The sequence below is a fragment of the Dendropsophus ebraccatus genome, chromosome 5, assembly GCF_027789765.1.
Source record: "Dendropsophus ebraccatus isolate aDenEbr1 chromosome 5, aDenEbr1.pat, whole genome shotgun sequence".
NCBI classification, from domain to species: domain Eukaryota; kingdom Metazoa; phylum Chordata; class Amphibia; order Anura; family Hylidae; genus Dendropsophus; species Dendropsophus ebraccatus.
The window spans coordinates 54,337,625-54,361,510 of NC_091458.1; the positions used below are offsets into that span (position 1 = coordinate 54,337,625).

Below are 23,886 nucleotides of genomic sequence, written 5' to 3' on the forward strand. Positions count from 1 at the left end.
ATGCTAAACATATGTTGTGTGAACATGGCCTGATAATGTAACAATGACCCAAAACATACCAGCTAATCCACCAAGGAAAAGAAATTATGTTTTGGAACAGCCAAATGAAAGCCTGGATCCCATTGAGATTGTGTGGGGATATCTGAAATTCTGTGCAAAATTATACAGCTAAAATATTTTCCAGTAAAAAGTAAAAGAGAAATGCTTCCGACAATTTAGGGACTACTAAACATTTATTAGAAATGCCTGCTAGAGCTTGTTTCTGCTAAAGGAGGCAATATCTGCTATAGGAGTCCAAGGAGGATTTACTTTTTTTACAGAATAAAATAATTTCAAAGGCAATTTTCTAGTTATTTGTTCAGTTATATTGCCCTGTGCATATGCTGTTCAGCGAATACCAAATGTTGGTGTGTCCACATATGTTAAAAATGAAACACACTTTCATGTTTTCATATATTTTCATGTCTATTTACTCAAGTATGCATATTTAATTTGCAGTGTGAATGTTATCATAAATGCACTGGGTACTATAGCACCCAATGGTATATACTCATACAGTATTCACAATGTGCCAGCAGGTGCATCATACATTAATAGTGAATTTCTGTGTGGAGGATGGGAGACTAGAGCATCATTACAGGAGTTATGTGCTTCTAATGGGTGTATGCAGCTTTATGTAGTCATTACGAGCTTTTTCTTTTGCCTTTTCCGTAATATCACAGTTTTGCTGCTGCTAAACACATAAACATAGTTTGATGTGCAGCATGTGTAGAATACCATAGTATCACTAATACAGATATAATTTAGGATTAAGGGTTTGTCCTTCAGAATTCTAAAAGGTCATTTGCACATCAATATAAAATTTTAATGTTCCCCACTTCCCCAATTATATTTTTCCCTGTATGAGCTTTAGCAGGTTATACATTAACTAAGCCTAGAGTAAGGGCCCTATTCCATGGGCCGATCAATAATGTAAACGTGTGAAAATGTTTACTGGGCCTATTCCACGGCCTGATGATCGTTTAGCGAGGGATGCAGGGACATCATTACCGATGTCTTTCCTCTACCAGGGCTTCTCCTCCGCTCCCTCTTCATCCCGGTCCCGCTCGCAGCATCAACTCCGGAGCGGCCTGACTGAGCTGTCAGACCGCTCAGCCAATCACTGACCGTGTCTAACAGCTCAGTCAGGCGGCAACGAAGTTGCTGCTGCGCGTGGGAGCGGGATGAAGACGGGGAGAAGCCCTGCTAGGTGATGTGTGCTGCTTGAATCATCGGCCGCCCACTGCGCATCGCTATTCCACGCAGCGATGCGCGATGGGTGACCGATGATTTTAGGTTTGGGTCCAAATAAAGAATCAGCTCATGACATGATCATCAGCTGATCGTTTTCTCTATTCCACCGAGCGATAATCGGCCGAATCGAGCCGATTCAGCCGATTATCGCTTTGTAGAATAGGCCCCTATTCTACAGTGGACACTGAGCACAAATCTCTTACATGAGTACTCAATTTCTGAATATGCTCATTTTTGAAGATCAACAGCAATTATCATTCTTTAGTATTAGAAGACAAACAGAAGACATTAAAAATTGTTCCACTTTTACAATAGAAGCCCTTCCTGGTGGGGTGCAATAGATGGCCCAATAAATGAGACCTGCAACCACCATGAATAATACAGGGGGATTCAAAAAGGGTGTTGCAGTGTTGTATCCTCTGCATTTATAACATAGAAAACATAGAAATTTATTACCATCACTCTATCTAACTTTTATTGATACACTACAAATGTTTTAAATAATTTCCATTGGTGACACAGCAGATATCTAGGTGATAGTCCAGTTGTGTTCAGACATCTGCCAGTGTGGTAATCAATGGCTAGCGTAATGTAAGGCTAACTGGGTGTTGTAGTGTCATGGGTGTGTCATGAGCCAGAGTGGTGTGCCAGCCAATGTCCCTGTGTCCCACACCTTTTTTTTTTCATCCTACTTATTTTCATAATGCAGTGTGCAAGTGAATGACTTCTGACTCAGAAATTCCAGGAAACAACTTGAACAAATTTTACTCAACGTAGTAAACCTATTTAGAATATACAGGAAATACAGTCATGAAGATGTTACACAGATTTTAAGCTTCAGAAAAACTTTTCTTAATCACTGTCCCTTTAATCACTGCTGCAATAGCAGGTATACTGAATATAGCAATGAAATGATCTCCAACTGAACCTGTTCTCTGAAGAACATATACATTAGATTACTATTGCTACAGGTTATGGATGAATTAGAGGGACAGTCTAATTAGACTAACCCCTACCTAGGATGGGCCTTCACGGCTGCAGCTATAGCCTTTCCGTGGAGCTACCTATATCTGGGGGTATTATATCTGCCCCCAACATCCCCCCCCCCCCCCCCCCGAGACAACGTATCACTGAAATGGTAAAATCCCTATTTGAGGACATGACGGCACATGCCTAGATAGAGTTAGACTATTGCCTAGACATCCACTGTGACCTTATTGGAAATCGCTTTGTACATAGATAGTGTTTCTTTTCATAGTAATAAATTGATGTTATTTTCTCTTGGCTATGAATTACTATACTGGCTTTGAGGCTTTTGCACTATCCTTTTTGTTTATAGATGAAAGCCATAGGCGCTATCACTATCCATATAAACTAAAAGAGACAACACCCCATTACACAGAATCCGAACTGTACCAGAAGAGGGCAGATCACCGGAACAGGAGGGGGACTCTCCAGTTTGCAGAACTACAACCCTCATCAAGTCCTACTGACAGTTCATGATGGGGGTTGTAATTTTGCAACATGCGGCTCTTCATCTGGCAGAAATACAACTCCCATCATATCTTGCTGACAGTTCATGATGGGAGTTGTAGTTTTGCAGCTGGGGGGGCACACATTGGGGAAACAATGATTTGTGAACAGTAACACAGTACATTGGGGGGGCAGTGGTATAGCATTTGGACATGGTGGTACATCATTAGGGGACAGTGGCATAGATCATTTGGGCATGGTTGCAAAGTACACTAGGAGACAATGGAACCTGGACCAGATTTGGGGAGGGGGGGGGGCAGATGAAATCTTGCACTAGGGCCCAAGAGCCTTTAGCTATGCCCCTGCCTACTACTGCCTACACAGAAAATGAAGCTAAGCTCCAACCTAAATCTAAATCTAAACCTCCAATCTAAACTCTAACTCCAAGCCCATATAATATACAGGTGACTCCCATATTTCTGTTTTGTTTGTATGACCACACGTATTAGGGGAATGTTCCACCATTTTTTCTGAGCCTGGCTTCTCACTGACTTGGTGAGCTCAGAATGCCTAGACATAAATGCAAGTTATGGAATACCAGAAGCTTTTACCTACTAAACCATTATATCCTACCATTTACATTTATAATGTTTACGCTCTATTTTTAGCCCTAGGGTATGACTTTTAGATGTATTTTATATCTACTTCCTCCAGCTTGGCAATATTAAACAGTATGTCATAAACATCTCAGCTTTTGAAGAATATTTATGGATTGCCTTTCTACATCCACCCACGTTCCACTATTGTGTTTCCACAGTAGCCTTTCTTTTTTGGAAGCGTTTAATGAGGATGTAATAAAAAAAAGATTTACAAACTGATGCAACTGACTTGGAAAGTTTGCCCTGCTATTATTGCTCTTTTCATGACAACCTAAAGGATTAAATGCACAGTCCTTAGTAATACTTTTGGCATACACTCTATTATGTTATCATAACATTATATTATTTCGCATTATATTGCCTCATAGTATATAATATTACATTATATGATTTCACATTGTGTTTCCTCATTGGCCCCAGATGACCTCTGAACTATGTATCCTTGTACGGTGTGGGTGGGGATACATTTTCTCATTAAACAGCTTTTTTTTCCCATCGGAGCATTGCTCCTAAAGAAGTTATCCGGATAGAGAAAACTTTATCTATATTCTTGCAAGTAAATAGAAAACAATAAAGAAGCAATGCTTACCTCTCCGCACTTCCCCAGTATCCTCTTATGGGTCTCTGGTGTCCCCCAGTGATGATCCCGCCTACACTTCCCAGATGGTCTCGTCTCGGGGTGATAGCCCACTCAGCCAATCACTGGCCATGGTGTTGTTCAATGATTGGCTGAGCAGACTGTCACCCTCAATGCAAGACCATCTGGGAAGTGGATCATCTCCAGGTCACACTGGAGACTCATATGAGGACACCAGGGGAGCACAGAGAGGTAAGCATTTCTTCTTTATTGTTTTATATGTACTTGCAACAATATAAAGTTTTCTCTGGATAACCCCTTTAATATAAATCTCCCCACGCTAACTGGCAAACTTACAGCATAGATATGCATATATCCAAGCTGCCAACTTCTAGTAGCCTATCACATAGGTGTTCTATAATCTGGCATCTTTGTGAAAAACAATCTTTCAGGCCAGGGCCGGGACAAAGGATAGGCCAGGATAGGCGATGGCCTAGGGTGCCATTTCCTGGTGAATTACAGGGGACAGAATGTAGGTTCAAGTAAAAATCCCCCCACCTGACCTTACCCATGGCAGCATCCCTTCCCCCGCTCTGCCCTACAGCTGCTGAAGGCTCCAGCCCCGCGGTGGCTCCTCCTCTCTTCTCTTTGGCTACGGAGCTGAAAAAAAATCTTCTGTCCAATGTCACATGACCTTCGGAGCCAATCAGGAAAGGGGAGAAGTGAAACTGTAGTGACAGATAGTAGTGACCCCCCCCCCCCCCCCTGACAGAGACAGATGAGGAGTATCCTCCACTCCCAGACAGTGTCCTCTTCCACAGCTACTGCTTTGTGGGTGAGTGTGTGTGTGTGTGTGTGTGTGTGTGTGTGTGTGGCTGAGGTACTCCCAGCATGACTTTTGTGGCAGAGGTAGAACTACAGCTCCCAGCATTCTCATGTGTGGCTAAAGTACTCCCAGCAAGACCTGTGTGGTAGAGGTAGAACTACAGCTCCCAGCATGACCTGTGTGGCAGAGGTAGAACTACAGCTCCCAGCATGTTCCTGTGTGGCAGAGGTAGAACTACAGCTCCCAGCATGACCTGCGTGGCAGAGGTAGAGCTACAACTCCCAGCATGCTCCTGTGTGGCTGTGATAGAACTACAACTCCACCATCCTAAGCCATCCCCAATGCTCCTCCTTTGGACCAGAGACAGATGAGCAGTATGATCCTCCACTCCACCTCCTCCTCATGGGCAGAGACAGTGTCATCCTCCAGCGGCCGATATAGCAGCAGCATATAGTCCGGCCCTCCATCACTCTAAGGGACAGTGAACTCGCCCCCTGTGTAAAAAGTTTGGGGACCCCTGCTATACACTATGTGGGGGCAGCCAGGAGGCTATACTGTATGTGGGGGCTATAGACTGGGTCGTGGGCGCCATTTGCTTTCTCTGCCTAGGGCACCAAAGCTCCTTGTCCCGGCCCTGTTTCAGGCTAACAGTGTCACAGAGATCTGGGGTCTGAGGTCTGTAGTCTGACACAATCTACGCCTGTCCCACTCTCTAGTGGCCGCCCTGTCTTCAGGCCGCCTCCTCTCGACCACCCCTGCCTCCTCCAGAATGATTGACGGCTGCCTAGTCTTCAGATGGAAGGGAATGGATTTTAGTGTGAGATGGCTGTCAATCATTCTGGAGGAGGTGGAACCAATCACTGCTCAGCTTTCATAAACCAAGCTCTTTTATTTTCAGGCAGATTGATCAATGCCACCAATGAGTAGTAATTTTTCAAATTCTTCTGTGGATGACTATACAAGTGTAAGTGCTAGTGCTATATGACTTTTATTTGTCATTTTTTTATTAAATTCTACATGTTTGTTTTCTTTGCAGTTTTTGGTTATTTGTATATAACACAGTTGTATTGAGCAGCAGGATGAAGTCTATTCATACTCCAGTAGCTGTAGAGCAATGATCTCACAAGATATGGGATAAATACAGTGGTGCCTTGGATTACGAACATAATTCGTTCCGGGAACAAGCTTTTAATCCAAATCCACTCTTATACAAAGTAAATTTTCCCATAAGAAATCACTGATATGCAAACAATTGGTTCTACACCCCAAAAATAATGATTTTTTATTCTGAATAACATGTAAAACAAATGGAACAAACATTTAGAAACAGCTGAATATGTCATATTATAAGTTACTGTCCAGTATAACAATCAGCATGTGGTGTATAATGTATAGTAAGGGCATACACCTGATAACAGAGCAGCAGTTTATAGATACAGGATGGAACTGCAGATCCCCATAATGCTGTATCGTAGTACAACAGGCTAGAATAGAGAAGCAGGGCAGCTGTCAGAGGTCTGTGTGGACAGCATGACAGGGGTTCAGCATGGACCAATCAGGAAGTAAGCTGTGCAGGAGGACGGTGACAGAAACTTTTTTATACAGCAGTGTGAATGGCTGAGTGTAAGTGCAGGCACATTATAGGAGCAGAGTGAATAGCTGTGTGAGTGCAGGCACATTATAGCAGGAATGGAGAGCATGGGAGACGCAAGGGCTGACAGAGACTGCCGGGAGCATGAAGTAGGAACCATGCGGACCATGCTCCTTCCCCACTTCCCCTCCCACCCAGTACAGGGAGCTCTTAAACCAAAGCGATGCTCTTAAACCAAGTTACAATTTTGAAAAACTGTGAGCTCTTCTTGCAATATGCTCTCAATCCAAGTTACTCTTAAACCACGGTACCACTGTATATAAATGCAGTATTCTTCCTGCATTCTAATGTACATTGACTAAGCAATTTGTCACATTGTGCTTGCAAGTGTTCAGCCTATTCCTTTAAATAATCATCTGTCTAACTTTCCATAGTATTAGAAGCGATGACTGGATCACTGTCAATACCCCCCCCCCCCCATTTTCCAATTGCACCTCTATATCACAAGAGCATAATATTCACTTGTAGCATAGAAGACAATGGTGTTCAATTAGATGACTCATGCTCAAGTAGGTGGCAGAATCAGAGCTATTAGCTGGCTTTCCAGAGTATAATTAATGCAGCCAGCTAAGAAAAGGCAGAGCAGGGTGGGTCCCTGGCGTGTCTCTGCTTTGTCACGGAACAAAGGCTGTTTTCTTAATCTCCAGCTTAAGCTTTGAAGAAACCATGAGAGAGCCAGACGATGGCGCTGGGAATACCTGTATGTGCCATCGCATAAATGGCAATATGACTTATTAACCCCTTAGGATCTATGGAGATTACCCAGTCTACCTATTGAATTTACATACTTGGGCTAGTCTGGTAGTAATGTTTAGACAAGAGTTTCTCTGATGTTTATCTTCTATCTGACTTTCAGAACACATAGATCCAAACATATTTAACAACTAGGTCTATAGTAATGCATTATGGTGAATAAAACATATTGCATATGTACAGGCATTTCTTAACATGTATTATTTGAGCAACATAGACTTACTAATTCCCCATGTGCTGCTTTGTTTTGATAACCTGTTGCCCTTAGTTACAACCCGCCTTTTGGTACAAATTGGGTCACTCATGTTTAACTGTGGTCTCCTGATCTGTCCAATTAGTACTAGCAATTGGTTTTCACTTCACATGCAAGCAAGGGGGATTGTGGGAAAGTGTCTGCACTGTTGCATGGCAACAACAAGGTCACAGAGATCAGAGAGAAAACCAGGAAGTGATCAAATACACAGTAAAAATAGTATACTAATGTAAGCTGCTTTACTAAAAACAGCACATTTGTACTCCTCTACATATATGTATAGTATGTTGCACACAACTTACCAACTTTGCTTCGTTGGACAACCCCTTTAAGTACTTTGCATCAGTGTTTGGAGTAAATAGAACCAACCCTGGGAGTCGGGTGGTGACATCACCATGTTATCCAGGAAGTGAAGCCTTGATGCAGTAGTAAGTGCAAGGAAAAAAGAACTTTAAAGCATTTCCTGTAATAAGTGTATATTGGTAATTTGTATAACTTTTTGGGGGCAATACAATACTTTAATAAAATTTTTCGCCGGACCTCTCTTTTATTACTAAAGCCAAAAAATTACTTAAATGTGGACACAGATTTACATCTGCCTGAAGCAGATATATATTGCATTTTCTAACATTAGAAATAGGGATGGTCCGAACCGAGCTCGGTCCGAGTTCATACGAACCCGAACTCTCGGTAATGATTCCCGCTGTCTGCCCGCTCCGTGCAGCGGGCGGATCCAGCGGTAGGACCGCCTGGAGAACTGGGATACAGCCATAGGTTGTATGCCAGTTTTCCAGGCGGTCCTCCTGCTGTATCCACCCGCTCCACGGAGTGGGAAGACAACGGGAATCTGATGTCGAGTGTTCGGGTTCATACGAACCCGAACCTCGGAGCGTTCGGACAATCCCTAATTAGAAAGACTTCACAAGAGTAAAGATTAAGCGATGTATTACGAAGCCTGACCCTCATCTGATACATTTATCAAGTCTATTACACAGCTTGGTATCAGGTGGGCAGGGTCGTGCAAATGATTGCTTTATTTCTGTATTTCATCCGCTTTACATACCCTATTACAAAGGGTAATGTGTTTAAACAAATGTTTGCTTATTCCATTAACTGATTACTGGCTCTATTACCCAGGGTGATGATTGGTCTGTTCGGCTGGTAATCGATCACACCAATTTATCATGGGAATTTGCCATAGGAAAAGGCCTATTCATATAAACACATTATTATATTTAACTGAATACATATCAACCCATGTAAATGAACAATCAGTGATGAATGATAATATAAAATGATTCTTCACTGACTTAAGTAACTGTAAATACAAGCTCAGATATAAATATAGAAAGTTTGTTTTGTTAAACCTTTTTAAAGATTTTTTTTCTCTAATTTTATATTATACATCAACATTTTAAAATAATCCTAAAATCTTGCAGTTTTCATTCTCACTACTATGCTTAAAGGGGTTATCCACCTAAGAACTAAAAAATGAATTGTTAGCTGGTCTTGCTCACCAAGTCCCCCTGAGTAGCTTCTGTCTTTCTAGCTGCTGCCGTTCTTGAATTACAAGTTTTTCTAAAAGCCGATCTATATCCAAGATAGGAAACTACATTTTCCATCATGCATCTCCCTGATTGGTCTGTTTGCATACTCGCTCCCTTTGCTTTCCTTTGGTAACACTAATGTCTGCATTTGTATGGGTTTAAATTGTATACTTTACTCTTTTCAGCGTACTGAAGAATTGAGGTATAGCACTTGCACTTTACTGATAGAACATGCATTTATGCTGAAGGAGTTAATAACATGTCTACATAATATATGCACATGCACTTTAGATTGCCAGAAATTTGTGCCCCACTAGTGGGGTCTCCCACCTCCCATGTCTTGTTTCTTTGTGATGGATTCAATAAAGCTTTGTTATATTTTTCAATTTTTTTTTTGTGATTTATGTTTGTTACAAGGGGCACACAGTACATTATAAGATATCAGGCCTGCAATGTGCTTTTGAAGCTCAATTTTGCACCTGTGAGTCAGTCTGACCCATTTCATGCTGGACCTACTTCTCTTCTCCTGTATGTAAACTAATCATTTGCCTCAATTAACTCAATTAACTTGGCCCTAATTAATTATATGATATAAGGCAATCATTTTGTACTACTGTATGAGCACGTCCCCTAAAAAAAAAAACTTTTTTTATTTTTGCTGTGCTGGTAACATGGAGATGTTAGGTACCCCAAATGCCATAGAAATCTGCAGTCTTTTTGTCAGCTTTGTTGTTTTTCCCTGTATACTAATGATGCAAAAAAGATACATTTAAAGGACCATTCCCATCTGAAATATTTATAATATATCCACAGGATAGGCCGCAAATGTCTGATAGATGTGGGTCCCACCCCAAGAATGAGGGCAACTCAGTAGTCACATCCAGCCTGCTTGTGGTTGAAGGGTGGTCAGGGTGCCATGATGTGTTACACTGTTTATTCCTACCTGTTGCCATGATATGCTTGTTATGTATCTCCAATCAGTTTTTTGAGTTACATAAACTGAGTAAAACAATACGTAACTACTGTATAGCATCCTACTGGAATACATATTTGATAAATTATTATTAATTTTCAAATACCCCATAATACCTATAGACTTTTATTCTCCATTAATTCCCAAAATCAAATTTCCCATCTGTAATCAAACTATAAGGCCATGTTAACACCTGGCAAAAATAGCGGCCATTGTTTGCCAACAAAAAGTGGCCGTTGTTAACAGTGAGCACATTCGGGTGTAACGGACTTCAATTAGCCATAGAATACAATGTAAAGTATGGCCAGGAGCCGTACTTTACATTGTGTGCACAGTCTATTTTGTAAGGCCACTGTTCACTGAATAGACATGTCAGTATTTTTTGCAGCTGCATAGAACACCGGCGTGCATACACCACGGCCGGTGTTCTGGTTATTGTAATGTAATTAAGCATTGCTAGGTAACAACGACCTTTGTTTAACTAAACCATACGGTGTGTGAATGAGGCTCAAAAGTAGATAGGACAATCTGTGCCCATGTAAATCCACAAGAGACTATTAATTTACATTCATTAGTCCACTGATCCAATTGGTGGTATCAGGTATTGGTGTAATTCAGGTATCCAGGGATACAAACACGCCATCATGGTAATGTGCACAACCCCCATTCTAATCCAATTGGGGTCACGACCATTACTGTCACGACGTGTTAATATCCATGGATATGAGAACTTCTGGCCGCGCAGAGGAATTTACTGAACATTGGGTCACTGGACTTTGTGAAAGGTACGATTTAATGCACTGTATATGACTACAAAAGGGAACTTCAAGCCATAAGACTAATTTAAATTAAACATATTCACAGGATAAGCAATCATTATTAGGTTGGTGGTGTTCCAACTTTTAGCACCCCTTCAAAATAACTGATTAATAAAAGTGCTAAAGTTGGACCACTACTGATCTTATATTGAGTGTGGTCATGGTTTAAATGGTGTGCTGCCAAAAATGCACCTTCTAGCACAAAATTCCTGGTACAGTTTAAGCCATGTAAGAGTTGGTCTAAACTAGGACTAGACAGTCAATAACAGTCACAGTCGCTATGATAAATCAGATTTTTATTTAAAGCAACTCTGTACCCACAATCTGACCCCTCCAAACCACTTGTACCTTTAGATAGCTGCTTTTAATCCAAGATCTGTCCTGGGGTCCATTCAGCAGGGGATGCAGTTATTGTCCTAAAAATTACTTTTAATCCAGCAGCGCTGTGTCTAATGGCTGGGGCTTACATTTGTATATGCATTAGGCTGGCACAACCTCTCTGTCCTTCCTCCCTACCCTCCTCATCATTAGGAATGCTCCAGGCAGATTGCTCCCTATTCCCCACCTGTTTGTATAATGAACATGGGCTGGATCGTTAATACACCTGTGCAAAGCTCAAACAGCAGTAAATGTTGAGGAGGGTGGAAAGGAAGGACAGAGAGGGTGTGCCAGCCTAATGCATATACAAATGTAAGCCCTGGCCGTTAGACACAGCGCTGCTGGATTAAAAGTTATTTTTATGACAATAACTGCATCCCCTGCCGAACGGACCCCAGGACAGATCTTGGATTAAAAGCAGCTATCCGAAGGTACAAGTGGTTTGGGGGGGTCAGATTGTGGATACAGAGTCGCTTTAAAGTGTCACTGTCACTTTAAAGAAAAACTTTTGACAGGTCAGAGAGACATGTCAAAAGTTTTGATCATTCCAGGCCTGAGTGTTTAGACACTTACTGATCGTGAGAATAAGCCAGAAGAAGACCACACTGCCGCACGGTCCACTCCCCACTCTGTGTCAGTGTAAAGAGCCGTGCTCATTGACTTACATTATGAGTCCGACTCCTCATGTGACACAGATATAGGAGAGGACCTCACTGAGCACAGACTTTTTCCAACTTATACTCAAGATCAGTAAGGGTCTCAACATTTAGACCTGGACCAATCAAAACTTTTGACACTGACCTGTTAAAGTGACTCTGTACCCACAATCTTCATCATTAGGAATGCCACTGAAACATTTTCTCCATGCTGAACATTGCTGATTGATCCAGCCCATGCTGAACGATCCAGCCCATGTTCAGTATTCACACAGCTGATGAATAGGAGGCAATCTGCCTGGAGCATTCCTAATGATGAGGAGGGACAGAGAGCTTGTGCCAGCATACACAATCTAGGCCACACCGTAGGGCACGGGGCTGCCAGTTTAAAAGTTGTTTTTTAGGACAATAACTGCATCACCTGCTGAACGGACCGCAGGACAAATTTTTGATTAGAAGCAGCTATCTGATGGTACAAGCGTTTTTTTTTAAAACAACAGTGAAATTTTCAGGTTAGATTGTATAAAAATTACTTGGAATGGAGTGAAGTGAATGGAGCTCAACTGCAAAATCACACCCAAACTGGAGAGAAGACAGGTGCTGTTACTGGAAGAAAGCAGCCATGCTTGTCTAAGGGCCCTAATACACGGGACGATTATCAGATGGAAAATGATTATATTGTTCAAATTTAAACAATAATCGTTTCATGTGAATGCAAGCAATGATCGAAAAATCATTTGTGTGTTGTTGATCGCATCTTTTGAGCTGAACCTAAAATCATTGTTAATCATTCGCTATAATTTTGCATTCGTTTGCTAACTATTCACTTATTGTTCAGTGTAATTCTACATCATTCATTCGCTGGGATCAGATGGAGTAAACAATCATAATAACGACTGTAGTAACGATCGTAACCAACGACTCTCGTACTGTTAAATATCATGAGCAATTTCAGGTAGTTCTCGTTTGCGATTGCGATCGTTAATCGTTAAAAAATTGCTTTGTCTAATAGGACCCCAAGTGTAGATAACCCCTTTAATTATTACTATGGCTTTATATGCATTCAATTTCACGCACAAGTGTAATTAATATTTTTCTGTTGAATTCCTACCGCATGTTCTGTTGGATACAGATATATTCTCGCCTAGGGCAGGCAGAGCAGAGCTGTTTGTACAGTCTAAGTATTTTTGATCAGATTCAAATTCTGACATTTATAGATGGATAACACTTTGTTTCTGGAACCCTTGCCAGAAGAATTTACAATGGATTTTCTCCAGATTAAATTACAAGTGGCAAATCAAGGACTGTTTGCCATAAACACCTCCATCTATTAACATTATAAAGTTTTTTATTAACGAGAACATACAACCCAGTCCAACTCATGACCTGTTATAAACTAAAAACCTTCAAGTGTAAAGAACATAAACTGCCCCATTACCTCTAGAGGATCAGTCTGAACATTTAACAGACTGCATAATTCCTCTGCAGACAGTAGTTAGTTTATGAAGAATCCCTGTTTTGTTGCTTTAAAAAAAAATCAATTGCTAACAAGGTGCTAGTGACAGACAGGACTGACAGCGGCTGCCATTTCTTGACCACACCTACCACATCTACAACTCTGACATCTTTTCCACATTCTTTACTTCTCCAGGCTCCGAGAATTGCTCAATAAGCTTCTTCCCTACTTAACATGAGGAAGCACACTGTCTAATCTGTCAGTAGGAGATTAACTCGGAGAACAGCACAATGTTTAGCCTGAGTATTATTTGTAACTTAGGTTAGAAAAAAAAAAATCATAATAGTATCTAAAATATAACCAGACGTAAGTCTGTATGATTATCTGCCAGTGACAGACGTGTCTAAATACGTACACACGTAAGTATTAGGTGAGACATGATTTCAATTTGTTTACTGAATGAAGCACTAACATAAGCTTTTGAGAGCTCTAACACTATCCAGTAATAACATTACAATCACATGGACGAAACTATTCTAAACAAAGGGAACAATAGTTCAATTTTTCACGTCATTTGCACAAAACACGTTCAAAGGAGTTAAACAATCCTTCGTGAAATTACCAATGCTCAAATTAAAATAACATCAAAATTGCAATGTGGACAAATCCGTATCTGTGTAGGTTGATAGTCTGCCAAGTACATGCTGATGAGCAATCCTATACTGTGCAACTAATAGGCAAGCATGCCAAGCAGGAAGGCGTCAAGGCAGGCGAACACTTGGTGTTCAGCAAGAATTATAATTTAGTTGTACCACTGCACCCTATATTTCAGATAAGTGTCTGAGGTGTAGCTAGGGAGGGCTGCTGGGGCAAATGGCCAGACTTTCTGGGTGTGGTGTGGGGGTATTGTATCAGAAGCAAGCGAATATAATAAAGTTGGAAATAATAATAGGAAAGCATACTACTTTGACTGCAGACTCACTTTACTTGTCAGGAGGGGGGATCACCACCTAATACTTATAACTGAGCCACTACAATTTTTTATATGCATGGTAATGTACTAGCACTTTGCACTATGCACTAGTAATGCACTATCCTATTACATTATAGGGCAGAGGCGCAAAACTGATTTTCCCCACCAGGGGACCAAAAGCCTAGATTTTTCTTGGTATGTTTTGCATTTCACTGTTTCACCTATCATTACCTGTCTAAAGGTTATTTAATGTTCATGTGAGGCTTTTATATCACTGGTCTGCAATAGACATCTCTAGCAGCTAGATCAAGTTGCAAAGCACCGATATAAAAGTTATCAACATTTTTATGGCTTCAACAGTGAAGTTAATTAAGGGGAAGGTTAGTTGGTTACGAGAATAAAGGTTCTCATACTTTTTAGGCCAAATAACCACCATTATTTTATAACGACTACTGTAAATAATGATCTTGATTATTATTAACGGACATCATTATTAAGAAAAGGTATTTTTCTGCCTAAAAAAGACATTAAGGGAACATAGCCTTATACTTATTTCGTCCGTCACTTGTGGCAGGTTCAGAAATTTGTACAAAGTGTATGAAGGTCTTCCAAGGTTCCGTAAACAGATAATGTTGATGGAGAACCCCTTCCTTCTCTGAGAAAAAAGCCACCACCAGAGCAATCTGGCTGCGGATTACCCCTGCCTATAGAGAACACAAGAACATTTACTTGTATGGGCAGGACAGGAGACAGGATAACTGTTTGCCAAACTATTATTCAGCTGACAGTTATTGATGGTGTATGCCACCTTAAGATGTCAGTACTGTAGTGTAAAGATTTAATTAAAGTCAGTGTCGTTATAACTTTAAAAAGCTAAATGAACAGTAGATGTGATATAAAGCAAGTTTGCAATATACATTCATTATTTTATTATTATTTTTTTACTAATCATGGAAAACACAGCACTTACTATTTTCTGACAGTTTTTTCTCAAAGAGTCAGAAAACAGGAAGCCCTATGTATCCCAGGCCATGTGAGCGCTCACAGAGAGAAGGCAGTCATGTGATTGATGGACATATTGAGCCGTGACTCTTTACTGGCTGGAATTCCTGGGTTTAGTCTGTTTTTTTCAACCAGCACAAGTCAGAAAATCTGCCTTCAGGAGACTGGACCTGAATTTCTGGTGAGTTCAGCTTTGTTTTACAGCATGATAACAACAAAAAAATAATGAATAATATGGCAAACTTGCTATACACCTACTATTGATATAGATTTTGGAAGTTATAACGACAGGGACACTTTAAACTGTTTCAGAGCTCCTGGCATCATCATGAATGATAATGGCAGGAGATCCAAACTCAGTTACGTAGCGCATCGTCCGTATTTACGGACTTAGCATGCAACATCTGAATGCCTCCTAAGGTGTATGCCTACATATGCATCATTGAGCTTTTACCAAATGGGGACTCCCCATGCCTAACAACAGCAAGGAAGAAAAGGCAGGAATTCCCTGGCACCATGTTACTTAACCACATATGATGTGCAGCCAAGTCACATAACATGATTGATTGATTTCCCCATAAATTACAATGCAGACTCATATTACAACAAAATCATATTTTGGCCAGTTTTCATGTAACACTGCATTTTCACTGCAGAAGCATCTGAAGGGGAAATGTATGGCCAGAATTAGGCTTCCTTTTGGATAACACCAGTTTGCTGGGCAATAAGTAGTATTTTGTTGTAAAATGTTTTTTTACGTCAGCTTCTACTTATAATTTTAGCTAGTGTTGGGACCATTTTTTGAAATTACTGTAGGCCCAGGGACCTCTCTATAGTTTCAGGAAATGTCTTTGTCATCATGTTATTTATTTTTTTTTTTCTGGGAGCGGGGGGGTTCTGGGCAATTATTTTTTTTTACCCCTCCCCGTATCTTAGTTTTGGCTGAAAACAAAACTGAAATAAATTATTTTATTGTATTTTTCCTTTCTTATCCTGCTTAATAACATTTTCATTAGCTTTTTCTTTCCAACAAAAAAAAAGCCTCTATAAAGGTGATGTAAAACAGCGCTGTATGTATAATATCCATACGGCCTTGTGTTAAATGCTTGTAAATCTGTGCAGTGACTGAAAATATTTCTATCATTTAGATTTTAGGTCTGTTTTATGAATGTCTATTTGACCTCTATATTTTTAATGTGACTAATGGAGCTTTAATTTTTATGGGGCTTTTATTTTAAGAGATTACTATTCTTAAAGCTAAGTTTATGAATTGATGTACACACAGCTTTAAAAATGGATTCACACACATTGTTTTGCAGATTCTTTTGTTGCTTTCATTGGCTTTTTTGTTTCTTTTTGTTGAAAATGGTGCAGTAAAATTTTACAGAAAAGTCTATGCCTATCAAATTATTTAGGGGCATTCCACTAAAACTAAGCGTTTAATATGTTGCTACCCTTGGGGTGAATATAACAAACAGCCTACTCTTACCTTTTGGGTCCCAGCTAAACAATCTCACCTCTACTTCTGGGACAGACCCTGAGTGACAACCTGCTCAGCCAATCGCTAACCACAGCGGTGTCCCCCCGGGTTGGCTGATGAGGAGTCTTTCTTGTATGTAGAGGCTGGATCTTTCAGCTGGAACCTGAAGATCACATTGAAGGAGACCTGGGGAGCGTGAAAAGATAGGAATAGGCTTTTATGTTCTCCCCTAGAGCAGTAACATATTAAAGGCTTAATCTGAGCGGAATATCCCTTTTTGGCTACAATACACAGCAAAAATTAGTTCTTTTTTCTTCTTTTTTGGGGGAAGGGGGGGCTGCCAGAGGATTCAATTTAAAGGGGTAGTGCGGCGGTAAAAAATTATTCACAGACTAACACACATTACAAAGTTATACAACTTTGTAATGTATGTTATGTCTGTGAATGGCCCCCTTCCCCGTGTCCCACCACCCCCACCCGTGTGGTGTGCTATACTCACCTGTCACGTGCCAACACCAGTCTTCTATCTTCATTCAGCGACGTCTTCTTCGGGCGGACGGCGAACAGCTCCGACTGTTCCGAATGACGGCCGCCCTCTGCAGCGTCATCCGATGCTTAGCCGTGATTGGCTGAGCATAACTGTGCTCAGCCAATCGAGGCTGAGCAGAGTTGTGACGCGGCGGAGGGGGGAGCGGGCGGCAGCGACTCGGCCATCCGTCCGAAGATGACGTTTGGCACAAGATGGCGGACGGCCCTCGACACGGATCAGGTAATGTATAATGCACCACACTTCCGGGTACACGGGTGGGGGTGGGGGGACACGGGGAACGGAGCGATTCACAGACATAACATACATTACAAAGTTGTATAACTTTGTAATGTGTGTTATTCTGTGAATAATTTCTGAACGCCGCACTACCCCTTTAAGGGGAAAAAAGCAAGTTACATATATATAACAAAATCACAAATGCCTCTAAAAATCACAAGTGCACAAGGTGTTTTTTTCTGCTTGCCATGTAGTTTTTTTTTTTTTATTATGTCTATGTCTTTTTTTATTATGTCTATTATGTTCCTTTTGAGATGGGGACCTGTCATCACGTTGCTTTTAAATTTAAGGCTGGGTACACACATGTCCGACGATCTGGCACCGTCCATGGTGGGAACGGATTGGCACATGGGATGCCATAAGCTGGATCTTTTATATCTGTTGTCCCATGCTTTCCCCATTGGCTGATATGGGGCAGAGAATTAGACATTTGGGTCATGGTGCATATGTGCCGGATCAAAAAAACCTGCATGCAGGGTTTATTGTTCCGGCACCTGCACACTGGATGGCAAATATGCGAGATGATGGAGATATGTGAACTCAACCTTAGTTTATTAGTGTTACATCATTTTATACAAACTATTTTGTAAAGGATGGGTGCAATTTATACACAGTTTTTCCCTCTAAAAGCATATCTTCAAAAGGAGGATTTCTCTGTACATACAGTATATCAAACAGAGGACATGCAGATGTGTACAAGTTAACCATATAGCCTCCATGTACTGATTTTTAGGTATAGTATTCTGCCATCTGGATCAGGCCTACAAATAACAAAGAAAAAACAGAAGGATAAACTTTAAAGAGGCTTAGAAGTTCCTGCTAAATCATTGGAGAGAGGCAGATAGGACTGACATTAGATGTTTAGCAGAGCCTTTACAAAAACTTATTACATCCTGGTACTCAGAGATGACTTTCATTTTATTGTTTATAGGTTAATATGTGCCAGATAGATTGGCAGTACTGAGTATACCCTGCAAAAGTTATAGACTTGTAAAGTAATTTACAAGACAAGTAAACATTTTTGTGAATTTTGAATGTATGTTTTAGATGCACAATCTAGTATTAAAACAAAGGGAACAAGTTTTTTTGACTGTCAATTGCAAGGAATCTGCACAAACTGGAAACGATCAGCTAACTCTGCTGCTGAAGTTATGGCTCAGGCATGTGCAATAATGGGTCTAAACAGTGGCATATATCTGCCATTAACTTCAACTGAAAAAAACAAACACATTTATACTGAAGCAATTGAACAGAAGAGATCAATTACATCATGTTATTACTCATAAATACTATAGATTATATATATATATATATATATATATATATATATATATATATATATATATACATCCAAGAGTAACTTGGATTGAAAGTGCTTTGGTTTAAGAGCTCACAATTTTTCAAAATTGTAACCGCCTGGTATGGGTACCCCCTTGGCCACGTGGGGCTCTTCCTGAATATTCTCTGTAGATGGTATAGAGATATCACCTGGTGATTGGTGTTATATGTGAGATTGTTTAGGGATAACATCTGGTGCTTAATGTTATATATAACTTGTAATTAGGTCAGATATTGTGTAGCCTGTGATTACATGTCCTCAGGGGCAGTGTGTACTGATGGGTGATCCCCCCCCCCCCTCCCGGCCTAGCACAGTGGTTTAGTCCATTCTGTTTCAAGTGGACCAGACGTGACCATTGTCAATTTCCAACGTCTCTCTAATGGCATCCTGGCTGTGATAGGCATGGCACTTTGACTGGCAGCAGTAAAGGGTGACACGGCCCGCTCTGCTATTACCTTTCACTGTGCTAGGACCAGTACCAAAAAGAGCAGTGAACGGACACAGGAATGGGTCAGGCACCCCCAAGGGGTACTTTGCATAAGAATATACAGTGCATGGGGGAGGGGGGGCAAGGAACCCTGCTCTATATACTTCTGCTCAGCAGTGCTAGATCAGAGCAGGGGATCCAGAACACACAGTGGCAGCAGAGGTTTCCATTTCACCCCTTATTGCTTCCCCAGGTATATATGTAAATAAAAAAAATACTTTTTTTAATAAAATTACATTACAAAGTAATTAGTAACTTTATTAAAGCAGTATATTAAAAAATATTTTAGTCTCCTTAGTACTTCTTGCAGTCTCTGTAAATTCCATATAGACCACCGGCAGACCTAATAAACTTATTTTCTGTATAGACCAACAGCAGCTGATACATTTATTTGCATTATTTTTTTCCTATCACATCATTAATAATTTGTCCATTTCTCTTTTTCAATAGAAAAAATACAGTGTTTATTGCATCTTGACTACATGCTCACCAAAGGGAAAAAAAACAGGAAATGCAATAATTGAATATAGAAGCTATGGCTATAGAAACAAGAGTTAAAAAAGGCTGATGAAGTCTGCCCAGGGCAAGGCTTGTTCCTTATGCAGAAACTGGATTCAGCTATAGGAGCAGTTTATATAATTGCTAGCACAAAAGGTGTAATTGCCATTATTTCTGTCATGATGAAGGTATGCGTCTCCACCGCAAGAGCACAGACTTCTGTTGACGACAGCGCCCAAAGCTATGAAGCAAATGAACCTTTCTAACTCCATGGACATGCTTAAGTTGCATAGTAAGACACAGTAGTCAGATAAAATGTACGATTGTCATTGTAAGGTATCAGAAGTATTGACACGAGTTTTAAGAGATGTTACGTTTGGTATGTTGAAAATGGATTGTAGTGCTATATAGTCACTACAGACTGAAAAAGAAAAATGTTCCGCAAGCCACAAATATTTGAAATTTTAAATGAATGCATGCATAGGTATACATGTAACACCAACACATATGAGTATTTATAATATATATGTACTGTAAATGTAAAAATGGAAGCTATACCATTGGCCAAGCCATTAATATTATTAAATATTTGACAAAATAAAAGCAAGAGTGAGGAATTAGAGTTGAAACCTGCCTTTACTAATGTGACTCAGTTTTATATACCATTAAAGTTTCAGTTAAAGTTTTACATGCAGGTTGCCTCTTGTGATCTGTGGGTTTTAATGTAGAAATATAGATCATATTTCATTTGTAAAGTAATTTGACAGTAGTAAAGCTCCAATGATGGATGTTAAATAGCAGTAGCCTGGTAACTTAAATCAACATCAAATCCTTGGAAAACACTTGCGGCTTGCATGTTTGGTATTGTGTAGTTGGCATTAGTGCATACTTCCGTGCTTTGGATGGTCATAGTGGAATACTTACGCTATGTTGTCGGAAAGATCCAGCTTTTCAAATTTGACTATAAACTACTCATTAGCACAAAAATCCTGTAAATATAATAATGTTTGATTTGCGTTAAAATCATGAAATAATATACATATTAGAGTTTATCCCCTTAACCCTTTAAGGATAGAGCCCAAAATTACCTTAAGGACCGCTCCAATTTTTTGTTTTTCCTCCTCGCCTTCTATGAGCTATAACCCTTTTATTTTTCCATCCACAGGATCATGTGAGGGCTGTTTTTTTAGGAACAGGTGTACTTTGTGATGGCGCCTTTCCACAATTTCGCTAATTTTTATTTTTTTTTTTGGGGGGGGGGTCCGTGTTTACGTAATGCACTTTACAATAAAACCGATCGATATGCAGTTTATATAACTTTTCTAATGTTTTACTGTTCTTTTAACAGTAAAAATTTTTTTTTAATTAGGTACAAGTAGAACGCCATAGTGCAGGGACCCCACAGAGAGCAGAGGCGTTCTGAGCGCATGCGCACTCTTGCTCACTGATAACCCCTCCTGCAAACACCTTCCTTTTAATAGCAAACCCAAAAGTACGGCCGTCGTTGCAATCGGCAACAACGGCCGTACTTTGTACGCCTAGGAACGCTGAATGCTCTTCTATACGGCGGCGCAAACAACTGACATGTCAGCAATTCAGTGAATGGCGGCCACAGAAAGCTCTGACAGTTCACACAATGAAGCAAGCGGCTCCGGTCGCTTGCTTCATTGTGTGCTGTGAGGACTTCTGATGTGGGCGCGCACTGATGCCCCCGCATCAAAACACTGCGGCCGGTCATATACGCTGCCTGCACATGGCCTAAAATATAAAGGTCAGTTTGCACATGATGCGGTTAATGGACAATGATAGATTTTAGTTATTTAAGCACAGAAAATAAGCAAATTGAAAATATTAGCATGATAAACATGTAAGAATATTTCATGAAATATAAATCCAAACAAATATAGTAGGCATATCCATTTCAAACATATCTAAGGTAAGAAGGCAAAGGCATTATTGTATAGCATGTTATAATATTTCCAATTATACTATTTAATATTATTATAATTTTACTTATATGCATGGACTACTATAGCTATAATAAGTTGGGAACTAAAATTCATATGTAAACATTGCACTGAGGGGCTCCCGATCGGGCAGTGACAGGTGTGAAGCTCCTGTCACGGTCTTTTAAATGCCGCAGGCCGCCGCATGGTCGTATCGGCTCGTCATTAACATGTGTTATGAAGTGTTATGAATTGAGCTCAGCTCCAGACCCACTACCGTACAGGTACGTCATGGGTCCTTTAAGGGGAACCCAATGTAGAAGTTAAAGAAAATTAAACTTCTGCAGAAGCATATAGCATTACTTACCTATCTATCCCAGTTTTGAAATTACCAAAAATCCATTTGTTTTGGGGGGTTTGTTCTATAATGTGTTTCTGTACTTCCTGGTTGAGCAGTTCCCAGAATGCAGTACAGGTTCCAGAATGCAATGCTTTCCCTCGGCTGTTCATCACAGTCCTCCTCCCTGCCCATTTCCCGCCATCTAGGCTGTGTTCACACATTGCAGTTTCATTGTGTTACTGAATTATTTGCAGTACTTTATCATTTCATTGTTGTCCCACCCACCCAGCACACTGTTACTACCTGTAACACCACACAGCACGCTGTATTGTCTACCTGTAACACCACACAACACACTGTATTCTCTACCTGTAACACCACACAGCACGCTGTATTCTCTACCTGTAACACCACACAGCACGCTGTTACTACCTGTAACACCACACAGCACACTGTATTCTCTATCTGTAACACCACACAGCACACTGTATTCTCCACCTGTAACATAACACAGCACGCTGTATTCTCTACCTGTAACACCACACAGCACACTGTATTCTCTACCTGTAACACAAGACAGCGCTGTATTCTCTACCTGTAATACCACACAGCACGCTGTATTCTCTACCTGTAACCCCACACAGCACACTGTATTCTCTACCTGTAACACCACACAGCACTGTATTCTCTACCTGTAACACCACACAGCACGCTGTATTCTCTACCTGTAACACCACACAACACTGTATTCTCTACCTGTAACACCACACAGCACACTGTATTCTTTACCTGTAACACCACACAGCACACTGTATTCTCTACCTGTAACACCACACAGCACCCTGTATTCTATACCTATAACACCACACAGCATGCTGTATTCTCTACCTGTAACACCACACAGCACACTATATTGTCTACCTGTAACACCACACAGCACGCTGTATTCTCTACCTGTAACACCACACAGCACGCTGTATTCTCTACCTGTAACACCACACAGCACGCTGTATTCTCTACCTGTAACACCACACAGCACACTGTATTCTCTACCTGTAACACAGCACTGTATTCTCTACCTGTAACACCACACAGCACACTGTATTCTCTACCTGTAACACCACACAGCACACTGTATTCTCTACCTGTAACACAGCACTGTATTCTCTACCTGTAACACCACACAGAATGCTGTATTCTCTACCTGTAACACCACACAGCACACTGTATTCTCTACCTGTAACACCACACAGCACGCTGTATTCTCTACCTGTAACACCACACAGCACACTGTATTCTCTACTTGTAACACCAAACAGCACACTGTATTCTCTACCTGTAACACCACACAGCCTTGTATTCTCTACCTGTAACACCAAACAGCACACTGTATTCTCTACCTGTACCACACAGCACGCTGTATTTTCTACTTGTAACACCACACAGCACGCTGTATTTTCTACCTGTAACACCACACAGCACGCTGTATTCTCTACCTGTAACACCACACAGCACGCTGTATTCTCTACCTGTAACACCACACAGCACGCTGTATTCTCTACCTGTAACACCACACAGCACGCTGTATTCTCTACCTGTAACACCACACAGCACACCATATTCTCTACTTGTACCACCAAACAGCACACTGTATTCTCTATCTGTAACAGTACACAGCATAC

At 40.6% G+C, this 23,886-nt stretch overlaps 1 long non-coding RNA gene across 3 annotated transcripts in view; it reads left to right on the forward strand.

Annotated features, from left to right (window-relative positions):
• Window positions 1-20,560, forward strand: part of LOC138793570 (uncharacterized) — a 31,571-nt gene extending 11,011 nt beyond the window's left edge. For all 3 annotated transcript variants that reach the window (XR_011363301.1, XR_011363300.1, XR_011363299.1), the window contains exon 3: window positions 19,871-20,560. This is a non-coding gene — a long non-coding RNA (uncharacterized lncRNA). The remainder of the gene's footprint in view (window positions 1-19,870) is intronic.
• The last annotated feature ends 3,326 nt before the right edge of the window (window positions 20,561-23,886 follow it).